The 16,123-nt window shown below is 43.2% G+C and overlaps 2 long non-coding RNA genes across 3 annotated transcripts in view; one reads left to right on the top strand and one right to left on the bottom strand.

Moving 5' to 3' along the window:
- Nucleotides 1-16,123, bottom strand: part of LOC107319371 (uncharacterized) — a 38,805-nt gene that overhangs the window by 6,062 nt on the left and 16,620 nt on the right. For both annotated transcript variants that reach the window (XR_014947823.1, XR_014947822.1), the window contains one exon: nt 4,295-4,432. This is a non-coding gene — a long non-coding RNA (uncharacterized LOC107319371). The remainder of the gene's footprint in view (nt 1-4,294; nt 4,433-16,123) is intronic.
- Nucleotides 13,658-14,392, top strand: LOC107319370 (uncharacterized). Its single transcript, XR_001557761.3, has 2 exons — nt 13,658-13,747; nt 14,287-14,392. It is a non-coding gene; the product is annotated as an uncharacterized LOC107319370 (long non-coding RNA).

Here is a 16,123-nt window from a genome sequence, read left to right as displayed (position 1 = left end):
ATTTACCTCACTCAGTCAAGTTCACAGATCCCATATTGCTCTTTGGATTGCCTCTAGGGTGTCCTCATGCACACGGTCCCATTGTGACCACAGGAAGATCAAGCTCACAGTGTGAGCTCAGCAATAGGAACACTAGATAGCTCAGATTAAAATAAGGAAGATAAGGAACAACTCATTTGTGATAGGACACCAGGGCAAATCCTTATGGAAAAAAATCAAGCCCATTAAGTGCCACTCATAACAGACAATTAGTGATTTTCTGTTGTTTTCAGCCTCAATTTCATCTTCCTGGGTGGGACCCCAACCACACCATCCTACTCTGAAGAACAGCAGCACAGGGACAGCCAAGAGAATCATGGCCACACTCGTCAAACCTGCAGTCAAATTCAAGATTAGCTGTGTCACAAAGAATGCTGTGGGCTCACACCCAGCCCCAGCCCTACTCAGAGCACGTGAGCATACACCCCGGGTGGCTGCTTTGGAGTACCCAGGGCTAAATCTCATTCAAGAATCTGCTATTCCCCTCCCTCTCTGTGAGTGATTTCTTTAAGAGTAATCTAAACCACAGAAATTAAATGGCTTTGCTTATAAAATGCTGCTGATACTTCGCCAATACTGAATAATTTTTACTTTCCTCACGAGACTGATTATTGGTGGGAAGTCAAACCCTTCCCAAGCCTGCAATGGAAGCAGCTCAGTGAGCACACGGTGATGGGCCTGGGGAACTCACAGCCTCTTCTGCAGGCTGAAACCTACCTCTGGGCTCTGCTACAAAAGCACCTTCCCCACAGTGCCTGCATGCATCATCCTTCCCTGTTAATAATTAAGAATGCAAGAAAGAATTCACGGCCCTTATCAGAGCTGTGCTGATAACACTGCATCCTGGACGTTATGAGACGTGGATTTGCCTTTTCATTTTTAAGGTGAAGTGCCCCGCTTTGCCTCCAGTCAGCATTTGCAACCTGTTTTTGCCTTAGCAGCCTCTCCATTGAGTTTTAAAGACCCTCTGCTACACAAAGGCTTTGGGGCCATGTTCCAGGTGCCTGTGGTGCCATATGTGCTGTATGTGCTTGGGGCTGGGGGTGCCTCCAGCAGCAGCTGGGGCTGTGCTTGGAGAGGAGCAGCCTGAGACAGCACAGGCTGCTTTATTTGGCATTGCTAAAGGATCTTCAATTCCTCCCTGTAAGCTTTGGATACCAGGCAGCACCCACTCCCACTTTTAGCAGTGAGCTGAGCATAATATCCTCCAGCATCTCCTTGATGAACACAGCGGTAGATAACTTTATTCCAGCAGGCCCTGCTGGGAGGCTTTTATGCAGTACGGGCAGATAATGGGAGGGGATGGAGGTCAATGTTTGGTCCCTAGAGAGGGTTAGGAGGCCATGGAGGCTACTGGACAGAAATAAAGGGCAAAACTGTGGTTTGATCATGGGGGACAAGCAGGGCTGCTGTCAGTCAGGGCGGCTGCAGCACAATGGAGGGCAAATTCTGCCCCTGAAGAGTAGGGGGGTTGGAACAGAAAACAGCAGAATCAGGCAACCCCATGGAAACTGGCCTGTGGAAATGGCTGGCGTGCTCTGCCTGGGTTTTTATAGTGCTGTCCCAAAGAGAGCATAATGCCAGATTACTGGCTGGTGTTAATCAGGCTCTGCTCTACGGCCTCCTGGGGTGAGCTAATCTCTCCAGTTTGAGACCTCATGGTTCCTTAGCATCCCTGGAGGGGCTGCAGAGATGGGTGAAGAGGAGCTGTGAGACATTTGTGTGTTAACAACACACAGCACAGAGGTCCACATTGTGTATTGGCTGTCAGTGCAGTGGTTGTGCTCCAGGTGTGACAAGGTGGCCATGGTTCTGTTTGCTGGTGACACACTGCTGTCCCTGAGCACAGAGCTGGGAGCAGCCAGGAGATCTCCCTGATTTCCCCATGGGCTTGATGGCATATGATGGGGGCAAGGTGCTAACACAGTCCTAAACAATGGCCAAGTGAGGCAAAACACAAGTAGAGGCATTTTAATTACAGCATGATGAACTCAGTAGGAATAAATGCTATAAAAGACCATTCACAACCCACGGGGGCCTTAGCTCCCATAGTGTATGGTCTTTGCTAGTGTGATTTGCACCTCTGCTGGCAATCCATATGCTAAAAACAGAACCTTTCCAGCTTTCCCCACATATGTTTCTGGTCTGGAGTAGCTCACTTTGCTCACAAGGACCGATGGATTTGTATGAGTTTGTCCATGCTGGGAAACAAAGAGAAACTTTCCCAGATATTTCACTTTTCATCCCTCCACCATCAAAATGTCCAATAAGGTTTTTCATTAACCTTAAGACATCTCTAGAATGAAACCGCGTTACCATGTAAATACAGCTGAAGGGGAACAAACAGCATCTGTTCTGCAAATATTAAATGCGGGCAGTGGATGAATAGACTTATCTCCTTTATCATGATTAGCCACATTTCTGCCTTGTAATTTTGGCTTATCACTCAGCAGAAACTGTAATCAGGATGTGATACATCCTATTGGCAAATTACAGCCAGGCAGCTGTTTGAGGCAGCAGCTGAACCCTTCAGCTATTTCAGCAAGGTTTTATTGCAGCCAGGGCAAGGCTCCAGTCACTATATTAGCACCGTGCTTTAAAAATAATAAGGGTTGGAACTCATCCCACCAAAGTCAATTCTGACACTGGTTTCCCTAGGAAGATGTATGGCCAAAGTCAGAAATCCAGAAGGTCTCAGGGGTGTCTGCTGTGAAGGCAGAGACTGAGAGAAGCACTGTACTCTTTTGTGCATTGAAAGTGGTTTTGTAATGGAATGGTTTCAGGTTTTTTGAATGATGTGCTATCACTCCATGCAGCACCCCCAAAAGCTGCTGTTTCCGATGTCCTTGTGCCGGGTATAATCAGATATCATATTCTATATGGAACTGTTTTGACTTTTCTACAACATTGTGACATTCTTACAGTCTCGATGGAATCACACGGCTAATGGAAAACATCCCAAATAGTCACAAAAAACACATGAAGCCAGAAGTAAGCACTTCTTTTCAACTCTGTTTAGCAGGAAGCATCTTGCATCTAGGATGCAAATACAGAGCGATCTGATAGAGAATCTCGATCATGACCTGTACAGAGTAGTACACCTTACATTCAAAACACAAGAAAATGCATTACCCTCATCTTGCCTTCTTACAAACCACAACCTGTCAGTTGAAACAATAAATCTGCTCTCTGGCCTCTCCTGCCCCAGACCTCTTAAGGCTCCAGCTCGTGTTTGTTTCTGAACACTCTCTGCCAACATTTCATTTTCCTCTCATACCGATACTTAATGCCTTAAGTGCTTGGAAAGATAAACACTGTCTTTAAGCAGCACAATCTCTTGATCAGTTTATCTGAGGATTATTACACGAGTGCACATAGGAGTGAGTCATACATTGAGCACATTTTTGCCCCAGCTGGTGATTTCATTGGGACCAGTGAGACCGTGTACTCCAAAAGAACCATGAAAATGGGACATGGAGGAGATTCAACTAACAGTTCTGTTCAGTGAACAAAACCCACTGTGATGGGGCAGCAAACGATGTTAAAGTGTGACCCACGCTTCCTGGTGCTGGGGGTGAAGAGAGAAGATGCTTTCCTGGGATCAGATAAAGATACACAAACTTTTATTTCTCTCCTTCAGTGCCAGATTGATAGATAAAGTCGTCTGAAGAAGGGTTTATGACTTTTGCCAAACACTACTTTCAGAACAGCCAGAAAAACGTGTCCCAATGGGAAAAGAATATAAGAACCGAAGAGGAATTAACTTAAACCAGAGTTCATCCTCTTAAATCCAAACCAGACAAGAAACAATGAAAGTTTGGTTTTGGTGCATGTTGGACCAAAATGTAAAAGTCTGAACGATGTGCTGGGGAAGAGCTCCAATAGAAACATCAGAGCAGATTAAAACAAGGGATGGGATGCATTGCCAAGAGCTGCCCCAAATCAGCTTGTAAAGCACTGTGAGAAATGACAGTGATTAGAACTTAAAGTTTGAAGAGTCCAGTTAGGGCAATTGCCAATCAACTGATGTTCCATTAATGCAGCTGTCCCTGATATCCTACTGATGCTCAGCTTACAACCTCCCATTCTGCAAGGGTATTTTTCTGGTGAGTTTTAAAATGTGGTGAGTGGATGAAGTTCATGTTCTTCATTCACCAGCTCACAAACACCCCACACAGGCCTAAGTTCTTCCAGAATTTAGCTTAACTGGTCATATAAACCACAACAACAAAAACAGCTCTGATTTTGAACTTACTTTCCAAGCTTAACCGGTCCCAAGGTTGCTCCCTGCTGATGCTTCCATGCCAGTCTGCAGCTTCTCTCATATCTGCTCGCAACTTGTAAAACTGATCTGCAGCTGTGATCCAGGACGTATATGGAACTGAGGACAGCTCTGCATTTATAAGAAGGTTGACAAAGTTACTAACCAGCAATGAATCATCTTCTCAGATATTCACAAATATTCTCCCAAATTCACCTTTTACTACATTATTTATACCAACGGATGTTGAGGCAGGAACACACTTCAGTTCTTCCTGAAAACTGGCACTAATTTTAGGTTGGGAATGCATTCTCCTAATGAAAAACATGTCAGAGGCAAGGATGTTTTCAAAGCAACCGATTCTGGCATCTTACACATTGAAACTAAAGCCATTCTGAAAGGATTCCATAAGACTCACACATACTTAGGACAACAAAAGATCTTTTTGTGTGTGTGTGTGAAAGTTGACCCATCACTGGACCAAGAAACCCAAGCTAACAAACAAATGAGGGTAGATCATCTGGGCACTTCTCTACAATGTAGGATCTTGGACCATTCATAGCAGTCATGTTTGAAATTCTTTCCTTTTGAAAGGTTCTTTGTGAGGGAAATGTTGTTTAGATTGAATCAGGGATATGGGAGCTGGAATGGGAACAGAGTCCATTTTCTTATTAAACAGAGTACTTTGCGTGTTATAAGCATGACAGAGAGCATACATCACAGCCTGAAGTTCAGTATTTGAAGCCACAGCCAGACTTCATGCAGTGTCTCCTATCCCTCTGTCATCTGATGGACACAAGCTCTTGTTTGATACCCCAGCACTGAGATGGAGACTTGCTATTCTCTTTGACAGAACATGAAGCTTTTCCACTTCACCGGGATTCCTGATCCAGATAATGTTCCAGCAGTTACAAATGGAGCCCCATCAAAGAAAATGTCTTACAAACAGTGATCAGGTTCTGTGTTACTTCTCACCATTTCAGAGCTAAAGATGATGCTCTTCATTTCAGCAATGAAGTACAGAAGAAACAATAATGACCTTTTGATACAGGTCATCCAGTCTTACTTTCTGTTCCTTTGGATTAAGTGGAAAAGAACAAAACAGGCTCAGAGCTGTGATTTTTTTTTTCCCACTGTGCATCCACAGTTTTATGTTAGATTCAATGATATGAATTATTACTGAGCTGCATCTGTTAAAAAACACTGCCCAGGTAAGATCAGCACCTACCAGCTCCAGCTCAGCTGCAATCCACAGGCTTTTTACCATCAATATTTATATGATTAAACATGAAAGCTCTCTGTAATGGGTAGGAAGACAGACACAATGTGTCTGTAAATGAAGCCAATGTTTTTCAGCCTCTAGCAAGATCGTGTTCTTAATTAAGTATGAAAAGGAAAGATAATTTGATTCAGAAGTAACGTTACCTCTCCTCTACCTGGGCTCGCACCAGAAGGTACATTTGGTTTTGCCATAATAAATCAACCACTCCGTGCATCAAGCATACATTTGTGATGCTCAGTTTCCCTTCTATGCCAGCTGAAAACAAGAGCAGATGAATCTAGAGCATACGGCCAGGTGTCCTGAACTAGTTTTCAAGCAGAGAGTGTTACAAAGAGATGGTTGGAGGTTAGGCATCATGCTGGGCCTCTATTAAATTTAAATGGTGTTTCTCAGCAAGATCAGCACGTCAAGATGTTCTACTTGATGAGCTCAGGAAGAAACAATCACTAAAAGGGATGGATTGCCATGCACTGAGTTTGACAGCTTCATTGCTGCCGTGCGGTGCACACTGGCACTTTCCTTGCAGTGCTATGGTTTCACACTGACTCAAGGAGAGGATTAAAGCCGGCAGTGGTCTGTCCCCACTGATATGATTTCCTCAGCAGCTGTAACCAACTCCACTATGCAGCTCTTTGAAAAGTATCCCACATGCATAAGCAGTTTTTTAGGCTAACTTAGGAATATATAAGTGATTAAATGATTATTTTCTTCCTTAGTAGATCTTGCAGTGCCCTTGAGAAAGGCTTTAAAGGAGACCAGTATCATAGAGTCATGGAATGGCTTAAGTTGGAAGAGACCTTAAAAGCTCCCACAATGACAGGTATTTTCAGTGGAAGGCACAGCAATGCGAGCCAGCCTGACAAAGGAATGACATGTTCATTAGAAATAACTGACCCCAAAAGGCATCACATCACCACAGGTGGTCAGGTAGATGATGGCAGGAAGGTTGGTATCAGAATGTCCAGAAGGCCCCGAGGAACAGATGCATGGAGAGATTAATACTTAGAGTTACTGAGAAGATTGCTAGTGAGAAAACTAATTCACCAGCCACAATTCTCAGTGTGTCCAACACCCAGGGAAAATTAATATTAACACTTATTAACAGGCATGCATTTTTTTCCCACATTGAAGCTTTTTCTTCTGTTTTCAGCACTCCGTAGCGCTCAGATAACCCAATTCTGACTGAATCCCAGTAGGAGGCCATTTAATAAGAATCTCTTTAAGATAAAATATCTCTACAAACATGGAAATAAAGCAATATTCTTTTCCAAAAGAAACAACCTCAGAGAAGTTCAGTGTGGAAAACCTTTTTTGATCATCACAGTCCCTTCCTCATTACTGAAGGAGGTAGAGCTCCAGATGGTCTGCCCGAAACACAACTGACAGAGGTGCAGCTGTGTTGTGTGATATATGACGATGGCAATCACTGAGACACATCTGGGGAGCCTGAGTTTCATTATTCTGTTCCACATCCTTGCCACTGACCCCATCACGTGGGTAGTTTCGACATATTTTGTCTGCTAAAGGGCCACAAGAAGAACTGAGGCTTAAGCTTCAGCCTTTATATCTGCTTTCCTGCATTCCTTGAAGATAACAGAGGAACCTGCTTTGTCTGCATTTGTTTAACAAAAAACCCCCTCTGGTCATGTATTCTCTACCAGTCCAAAAATAATTATCCCTTGACTGGGTTTGACTGTAATACAACCTGCCCATCTGATTCAAGAGTTCAGGTTATTCACAGAGTCATAAAGACCATAAAGAGAAGACCACCAAGGTCCAGTCCAACCATCAACCCATCACCACCATGCCCACTAAGCCATGTTCCATGGTGAGGATCCTAAAAAAGTACATCTATAACAAGATGTAACACTTGTGTCTTTCCAGCGACATTTCTACTATTGTTATTTCATCAAGAAATAAACAAGAAATCAAATAAATGCAAACCATTCCAGTCATCCTTTGTTCTGTTTTCTTCAGTGCTAAGTGGAATTGACACACTGCAGGGTGGTGTGGGATTGGTTTCGTACAATCAGCATGTTCCAGGGAACTTGTATCCCATAGGAAAATTCATCTACTTGCTTTGTGTTCTACTCTCCACTTTGAAAATGCCTCCGTTTCGATCAGTTCAGCTTTCCTATTCTGGATTATGTTTCTCTCCGACAGGAAAAAAACATCTGTCAGCATCTGAATACTCTACTTGTAATTGGAAATTTAATCCAACATACAATGTTTTTTTCTTTTTCTAGCACAATGGAAGAAAAAGGCATTTGGGACGTATTAATGGTACTAAAATGAATGTGTTTCGCATGCTAGGCATTGTTGAATTGCCATGGCAATTATCTCCATGGAGACTTCTAAAATATTGATTCCTGGGTGCAATTGTAAATGTTTTTCCTATTGAACAGAGTCTCGTCTGGAAATGCCCAAATCTGTTGATAATAGTTTATCTGTGTGGCACTGGGTTTCAAAGGAATTAGAACCAACTTGGATGCAGTTCTGATTCTACATTCCCGAGCTGTTGTAGGAACCCTGCACGGTCCATTTTAATTCACTTTCACAGTTTTCACTCACCATTAAAATTACAATTATTCCATTTAATGTAGTTAAAAGACGATGACAAGAAATGGGGTGGCTCAGAATTTCTGCAGCTGTTAGTATTTAGAGTAAATAGGCAACAGTTACTGAAGGCCAAGACTGTATAAAGAGCCCTATAAGACACAGGCTTTCACACCGTAATTTGCAGACAATGAGGATTCCATGGGCTACTTCTAAGGGATTTATGATGCACTAATAAGAAAAGCAACTGTGGGCTTAAATTCACTATTCAGGGACCATGATTCTAATAGAAAACCCACAGCTCAGAAATGACTGAGAACCTTTGCCATGGGATTGATTTGCAGTTATGCATGTGAGTAGCAGGTCTCACTTTTGCAAGCAATGATTTATTTCACAACAATGAGTCAAGGAGGGAGTCTGATCCCATCACACATCACAGCAGTGTGGGAAGAAGCAGGCTCCATTTTTATTCTTGCTTCTGCTGTTCAACTATTGCCTAACCTGGGGCACGCTGCTTTCCCTCTCCTTGCTGCTGTTGCTCCCCATCCTCCTTAAGTCTTGTTTTTTATAATGGAATTTCTCCAGAATAGGAGCTGCATCCCATTATATATTTACCCAAGACTGAGCACAACAGAGCCTCACTTCTGATTAGAACCTTCACCAGCAGAACAATTTATATGGCTGTGGGCAGCCTGGTCTAGTTCTGGGTGACCCTGACCACAGGGTGGGGGGTCTGAAACTGGATGATCTTTGAGGTCCTTGTCAATCCAGGACATTCTATGATTCTATGAACAGTTCCGCCCAGTTGTATTGCCTATACACAGCGGTCAATTCCATAACAAAGAAACAAGTCTCAATTGTGATCACTGTACACACCTGAGCATCAATCTTTCTTCTGCCTCCCTTCAGCTTTGCAAACCCCACAAATGCCTGTGTAAGCCCTCCATCTGCAGGAACACTAGAATAAACTGCCCATACAGCCCTGGGCTCCCTCTGAAATTACTTTCCCTGGGAAACCTCTCTCTTGTTTCCAAGTGATTCCACGACAGAGCTGTAAAATCATCCTGGCTATTGTGGATGTGATGTGAGATGCCATGGTTATTGTTATTTCTATCATCATGAGGATTTAGCAGCATGCTCTGGGGCCCACAAAGAAACAGGGACACCTGGTTAGTGAGGCACCTGTGTCACACAATGAAATTACTCCTTGAGCCACTGCCAACACGACAATGGGCAATAAAACCTACAAAGTTTAAATCATTTCTCAGAGGAAAACTTACTTGCTCAACTGCTGGAAACAAAAAGCACAGAATGTTTCAGGCCACAAAAATATCCAGAAAAAAATCAAGACAATTTGCAATCAGGTGCACACTCTTGTTCTCATTTGGAAACCAGTTTGGAACAGCTATGTACGTGCTTTACATGGAAGTATAATTTACTTCCTTAAAATCAGATGCTATTATTCGAGGGAATGAGTTCATTACATCAACCACCTCAATTTGCTAATCTATTTGCTGTGAGAAAGCACTTAAACAATTCCAGCTCCGTCTGCTTCAGACATTTGTGTAGATTTTTATGCTACCAGCAAACGTTGGGATGGGGCCATCTTAGGAAATACCTTCACAGGATGGAGTGAAGATGAATGGTTCTCCATTACAGCTCCTAAGCTGATGGTTCACAGCTGCTTTCTTGTTTGACAGTATCTCCTTAGAGTCCACAATCTTTCCAGAACTTAAAGAAGAATTCTTTACAGGGATTTGCCAGTGCAGCTTTACTCAGTTCCCTGCTGAAAGGACCTGGAGAAGTGACTACCAGGACAACCTCCCAGAAAGCCCTGGCTCTTTTCTCAAGTATCTTCCCATGCTTCTGGCCCGACATCCTGCTTCTGTGATTGTTAATACCAAAGCTCTGCACTGCTGATCTGCCAGGATTACACATTTGATGTGGATCAGGCATTGGCACGTGACTGTATTTCTGTTGAATTAGCTGGAGTGCAGAATGCTACTTTCCCATAGCCTGTAAGGACAGTTTCTGATGGGGTGAAGGAGTTAGAGCAGCAGTGGCAGGAGATGCTTCACCTATAAGTGAGGTTTCTGGTCCAGTGTAAAATTACCTTTTAACACTTCTGAACAGGTGGGCTTGCTTACTTTGCATCAGTGCTGAGTGGCATGACTCTTCTATCTGACACAAGGAGCCCTTAAGCTGGATTTATTGTGCTGCTGAATCCTGACCTCGGGGATTTGCAAGAGAAATGAGCCACAGCCAAGTGCCAAAGATTTAAAGGCAACTTAGAAGTGGAATCTTGGCCATAGTGAAGTCAATATTCTTTCTTGGAAGAAAACACTTGATTGTTGAAACATGAACTCCCTGTAGGAACATGTGGGCTGGGTTCTGTGAAGCTTAAATTTCTGTTCAGAATAGTCAAGGAGAAGAACACTCACTCCTGGAGTGATGAAGAGTCTGTTTCACTCTTCATGTAAGAAGGGGGTGGGAGCAGACTCATGGGAATCCTGGGTGTCCTAAACATGTTCCCACCCACCCTCTCCACTGACAGAGCCACTGCAGCATTTATGTCCACCTACTGTAATTTACAGCTCCTGCATTTGCAGTGTTCAGGTATTAGATAGGAAGCACTAATGTTGACCTAGCACGGGTGTCCTTCCAGCCAGCGGAGAAGCAGCCTGAGATGGACCAAAGCCATTCCTACCTGTCTCACCTTCACATTCTTTTTCTATATAGACTGAAAGTCCCAAGATCCATTCTGCTGTGGGAAGAAAATATTTTGGAAGAGAGAATATAATGTAGCTTATAACTACTACTTACGTATGTAACTGCTATATATAACTACTGCATAACTACAGGAAATGCAAAGCACCCCCCTGAGATGCAGTCAAGCCTTTCATTTGGTTAACATACCAATTTCTGCTTCTAAATGCCCACAGGTAACATCCTGGACCTGAAGCCCTGTGCAGTGTTTTGTGGTTGGGGCCGATCTGCAGAAGTGGAAGTTTCCACACATTCCACCCTGATTTATTCTAGTAGGGCTTCTTTTCTACTTTGTGCTGCAGATTCAAGGAAGTATGATTTTCATTTTGAATTTCAAGCAAGTTCAGATTATAAGAAAACGAGTGTTGCCATTCTTAGCAAATTCTCCACTGCCAAATGTTGTGAACCACTGAACCAGCTGTGTTACTTCTTAATGTTACTTGATTACAACTGAGTTTTCTTTCAAACAATAAATGATCTTAGCTAGGAAATGACTTGCATTAGTAGGGTGCACTGGTTGACTCAGAGACAAATAAATTACAGAATATACAGAAAATCTGCCTGCACTGAGACTGCTACAAGGAGAAAAGGAATAGGTGTTATCTCTTTTTAAACTCAACTGCCTGTTACAGAGGTTGGTTCTTTACTCAGCAGAAGACAGACTTTAAATGAAAAGAGGAAGGAAAAGATGAAACAAGACTGAGAAGGAATTGGGAGAAACAGAAGAAAAAACGTATTGAACGAGTCTAAAGGGGAAAGGGTATTTTTTTCTGTAGTGTTCCAAAGACTCCAGGGGAGGTTGTGGTAACAGCGACAGATGCAAGAAGGGAGGACAGAACTGAACTGTGCTCTGGCCAGTACTCTGCTGGCTTAAGGGAACTTCTGCCATGGGTGCAGTCATTAAGGCAGAGCAGGGCTCTAAGTTATGCCAAGAAGAGGAAGTTCTGAATCAAAACAATTTCTGTGCAGCTACCACAGACGGTCTTGTAATTGTGTCTGGGAGCAAAGGAAAATCAAAGCCACAGCCTGAGCAGAGCAGGCTGTGCCTTGCTTTCAACTCTGAATATCTACGTGCACAATGTATGATTGCCCAAAATAGCTTTAAACACTAGGTGGATAAAATTCTGCCTTTTGTTGACCCCTTCCAGATTACATATGTGGATATTAATTATGGAAGTAGATTTATCATGGGTACAATTAATTACATCAATTGCACGTGCTTATTGGTATAAAAGTGTGTAATGCCAAAGGTGAAGGAGAGGCCCTGGTGAAATTCTCAATGCAAGCTCCAGGCCCTGTAATGCTCACATCTAAGAGAACCACTGAAAACTGATTTCTTTATGGACGCAAAAGATTCATCTATAGTCCCATAATTTAAGCAATGGACAAGATCTGATGATGCATTTTCCCAGTTAAGCTTCAGAAGCCAGGAATGTCTCCATAATTAATTCACTGAAAACAATAAAATAGATTGAAAGACGTCATTAAAGGTGCACTTTAACCTAATGAGCCATCATTTCAACATAAAACATAGCTTGGCTCAGAAATTACTGTTAGTTTGCACCTGAGTCTAGACTTCCCTTACATCTGTATTGGCAAGGTGATAAATGGGTACAGGCTTGAGGCAACGTGTGGAGATTTCTCTGATGAAGGATAGGCCCACTCTGTGTGAAACTGCTCCTAAAAGGATCCTGATGTGTCCCAGAAGGATAGAGAGAGCTTTTAGACAGATAAACCTCAAGGAGCAATGGAAGAAAAAAATATTTTTCTTCTCAAGATACAGTTAATTGCAAAGGAGTTTTGAGCAAGAGCAAAATACCCGGCATATATGGGCCCTAGATTAAAGCAGGTTTGTCAGCTGAACAGTGCCCTGACCTACTAAAACTTTACCAAGGGATGGAAAACTTTGTCCAAGAAATTCATCTCAGTTTGGAAACTGGGGTTTCAAAGCCACTCTGGTACATGGCTTGGGTGCCCAATCCTGTCAGATATAAAGCCATCCGTGCTGTAACTGGTGCCAGTGTTGACATCTCTATGTGGGATACTGCAGCAAATATAATGCTGACCATGTTTATGTACACTTGTCATTGCTTTAACGCTGCCAAATGAATGGTGTACAGAATGCCTTTGGGACATTCTTCTGTCCAAGCAGCACCGTGGAAAGGGTAAGTCTTGTATAGGATCAAAGCTGGAGTAGAGCTGAGGAAGGAGGAGAAAAAACATCCCTGTGAAAGGAGACCATGAGGAGTGTATTTAATCCCTAACCTGCCAGCAGTAAATCAGTATTCAGCAGACTGAAGGAGAGCGGTTCTAATGCTGAACCACTTCAAATCAGTTCTTGAGAAAGTGTTTCTAAGCATGCAGAGAATGGCTGAAGATCCTGAAAGAAAGGACTGCATTCACACCAGCCCTTGGCTCTCGCAAAGATTTTAGCTTTCTATGACCTCATGTCCTCCTACTCTTCTATTACTACCATCCAAAAAGAAATATTTTCATCCAACTGGCATCCCATGTAACAAAACAAGCCAAGATCTTTGTGAGGGGTACTGTGTTAACTGGTAAACTGGGCATTTTTCTGGGTTTCAAATGCTCCCAGCTCTGATTTATTCCCTCATGTGACGTTTATTCCCAGCATAGCAGCACTAGCAGTCACAAAGGGCCGCACCAGGGAAGGCTGGGTGGTTACCAGGGAGAGCAGAATCCTGGCGAGGTAAGACCAGGGCAGAACATCCAGAGCTCCCCAGTCCCATGGAAGGCATCGCATGGTGACTGTCGGAGGCTTTGGGGAGGATGGTTTTTTTGCACCAGCAATTACAACCCCATCACCTTGCTGGCAATGAAAGGTGAGCTCTGTTTCCCATGATCTCAGTTCAGCAATCGGTGCAGTTTCTTCCCTTTTACCTGGCAAAAGCATTCCGGACCATATATGAAGAGTGGCACAATTCATTTTGCCCACTAAAAACCTCAGGTATATTCAGAACCCAGCTTATTTCCCTCACTCTGATTTAGCTCACCACAGGTCAGATGTCACAGTTGGGGAGCGGATACTGAAGGTGAGGAAATGGTGCATCACTATAGCACTTGTTTATCTACTTTCATCTTGTGGACATAATCCACTTTGGGGAAGGAATATACTGTGAGACAGGAGTCTTACCTTCACTATGAAGCCATTGAGGGCTCCTGGGACTGAACCTGAACTACACTCACTTGTTTGCTCCTTGAAGGTCTCCCTTTTGGCTCTTAGGAGGAAAGTGCTAACTGCTCTGTAACCAGCCCTGCAAAGACCTGCCTGGATCTGCAGACCCTGAGGATGGGTCTCATGATTGTGATTAAGTTTAGTAAAAATGTTGTAACTTGGGTCCTGTTTTCTCTCTTCCTGCAGAACATCCTGAGTCACTTCTGTGACACTTGTCCTTTTGGAAAGATTTCAGTCAAACCAATCAGAAGAGCAGAATAGCCTCAATTAGAATTGTTTTTCATTGCTTATATGTCTCGCTGACCTTTTACTGAATCCATTAACACCGGTCACTGTGACACTTCAATCTCCCCAAGCAGCAAGAAACCAGCAAGCCAAGGTCCTCAGCTGCAGTTCTGTGCACTAAGTGGGCTGTGCATTACTGAGTGCATGCTGCCTCCCCAAACCACACTGTGACAGCACCCACAGTGCGTCGCTTCACCTCTGAACTCAGCTTAACAACATGATTTTCAGTTGTCCTTTTCTAAACCCCAAAGGAGCTCAGCAAAGGAGAAGCAATATGTGCAGAAGTTTGATTCAGGTGTCTCACATCTTTATAAAGAGCTTTTCCAGAGTATTAACTTCCTCTGGAGCACGCCATGATTCTCTGACACACAACCAGGTCTGCTCAACCAATGCTTTTATAATCCTAAGAACCTTTTGATCGGATTATTTTTTTGTCCATTTGAAATTAGCTTTTGAAACCTCTTACAAATGAGCCATCTGAACTGATAAGAATGAAAAATTAGCTCAAGTGCTTATCAGAGAAATACCCAGACAGCCGGCTGCTGCCATGCAAGGAACACTGAGCCTGGAACAAGAAACACCACCATCTCTTCAGTCCCCTTCCTGCATCTATACAGGAAATTGTGTGAGCACAATACAAAGAACGTATGGCAGAGCTTTGAGATCTGAGATCTGAACTCTGCTCAACCCCAGAAGCACAGGGCTGAGCACATGTTCCTGTTTTTCAGCAGGTTGGGGGAATATGTACAAAATAGATTGTTTGTAGCTCTGAATGTAAGGATAGGAACAGAAATTCAGCTCCTTCCTTGTGCAACATTAAAAGAAGGAACCAATAAGAGTAGAAACGGTGTTGGTTTAAAGTCTAGAACAGTGGTAAGGAATAAGGAACACTGTTATTTCAATTTCCTGCCTCTGGGTAACTGTGACAGGGCACTGCACTGCACTGCTCACTGCTGTAGGCATCACACATACCTTCTACATGAACTCTGACATACACTGAGTTTACTGTGCAATCACACAAAAGCCAAGAAAGCGTGGAAGAAATGGAAAGAAATGTAATTTCAGGTGCCAGTTTTGGAGCTAAACAGACCAAAAGAAAAAGCATCTATTTTCACTGACAATTTCTTTATCAGTGGGAAATCAATGAGTGGGAGGAAAATACTCCCTTCAGTGACAGAGGAGCTCTCCTGGCCTTTTGTTCTGTGCCAGAGCTGCGCTTACTCTCTTTTACCTGTACCAATTCTGTTTCATGCGTGGATACAAGAAAAAGGTATAGATTTTGTTTCCTTAAAAACTGATTATTCCTGGCTGTACTGGGTGCCTTTTGCTGGACCTTTTGTGCATGGATCACACCATGAAGCAAAGCATCCAGGCAGCAGATGGGATGGCCTTGGAAGGCATATTCCTCTTGGAGCTGTCACTGGATTTTGGTCATGGGACTCATCTTGAATTCCACATGTGACCCTAAGGGAGAAGTTTTAATGTACAGATACGCATCAGCTCTTCAGCTCATTTTCCTGATACAGATGTGGGATTTTGCATCATTTCAGCGACAGAGATAGAAGGAAAAGATGGGAATGAAATCAAACTAGATGAAAGCAGTGTTACACATGGACACGCCTACAAGGATGAAAGGAAGGAAATGGCTCAAGATTATGAGAGCCTCTTTGGTTGTGTCTAACCTATGGGGATAAAGTGTATGACCTGGGATAGCTCCAGAACAGCCTCTTCAGTCTAA

This window comes from Coturnix japonica, chromosome 6, assembly GCF_054131305.1.
Source record: "Coturnix japonica strain WE chromosome 6, WE-NBRP24, whole genome shotgun sequence".
Lineage (NCBI taxonomy): Eukaryota > Metazoa > Chordata > Aves > Galliformes > Phasianidae > Coturnix > Coturnix japonica.
The sequence above is the reverse complement of the archived record's forward strand: the minus strand, read 5'-3'. Positions and strand labels throughout refer to the sequence as shown.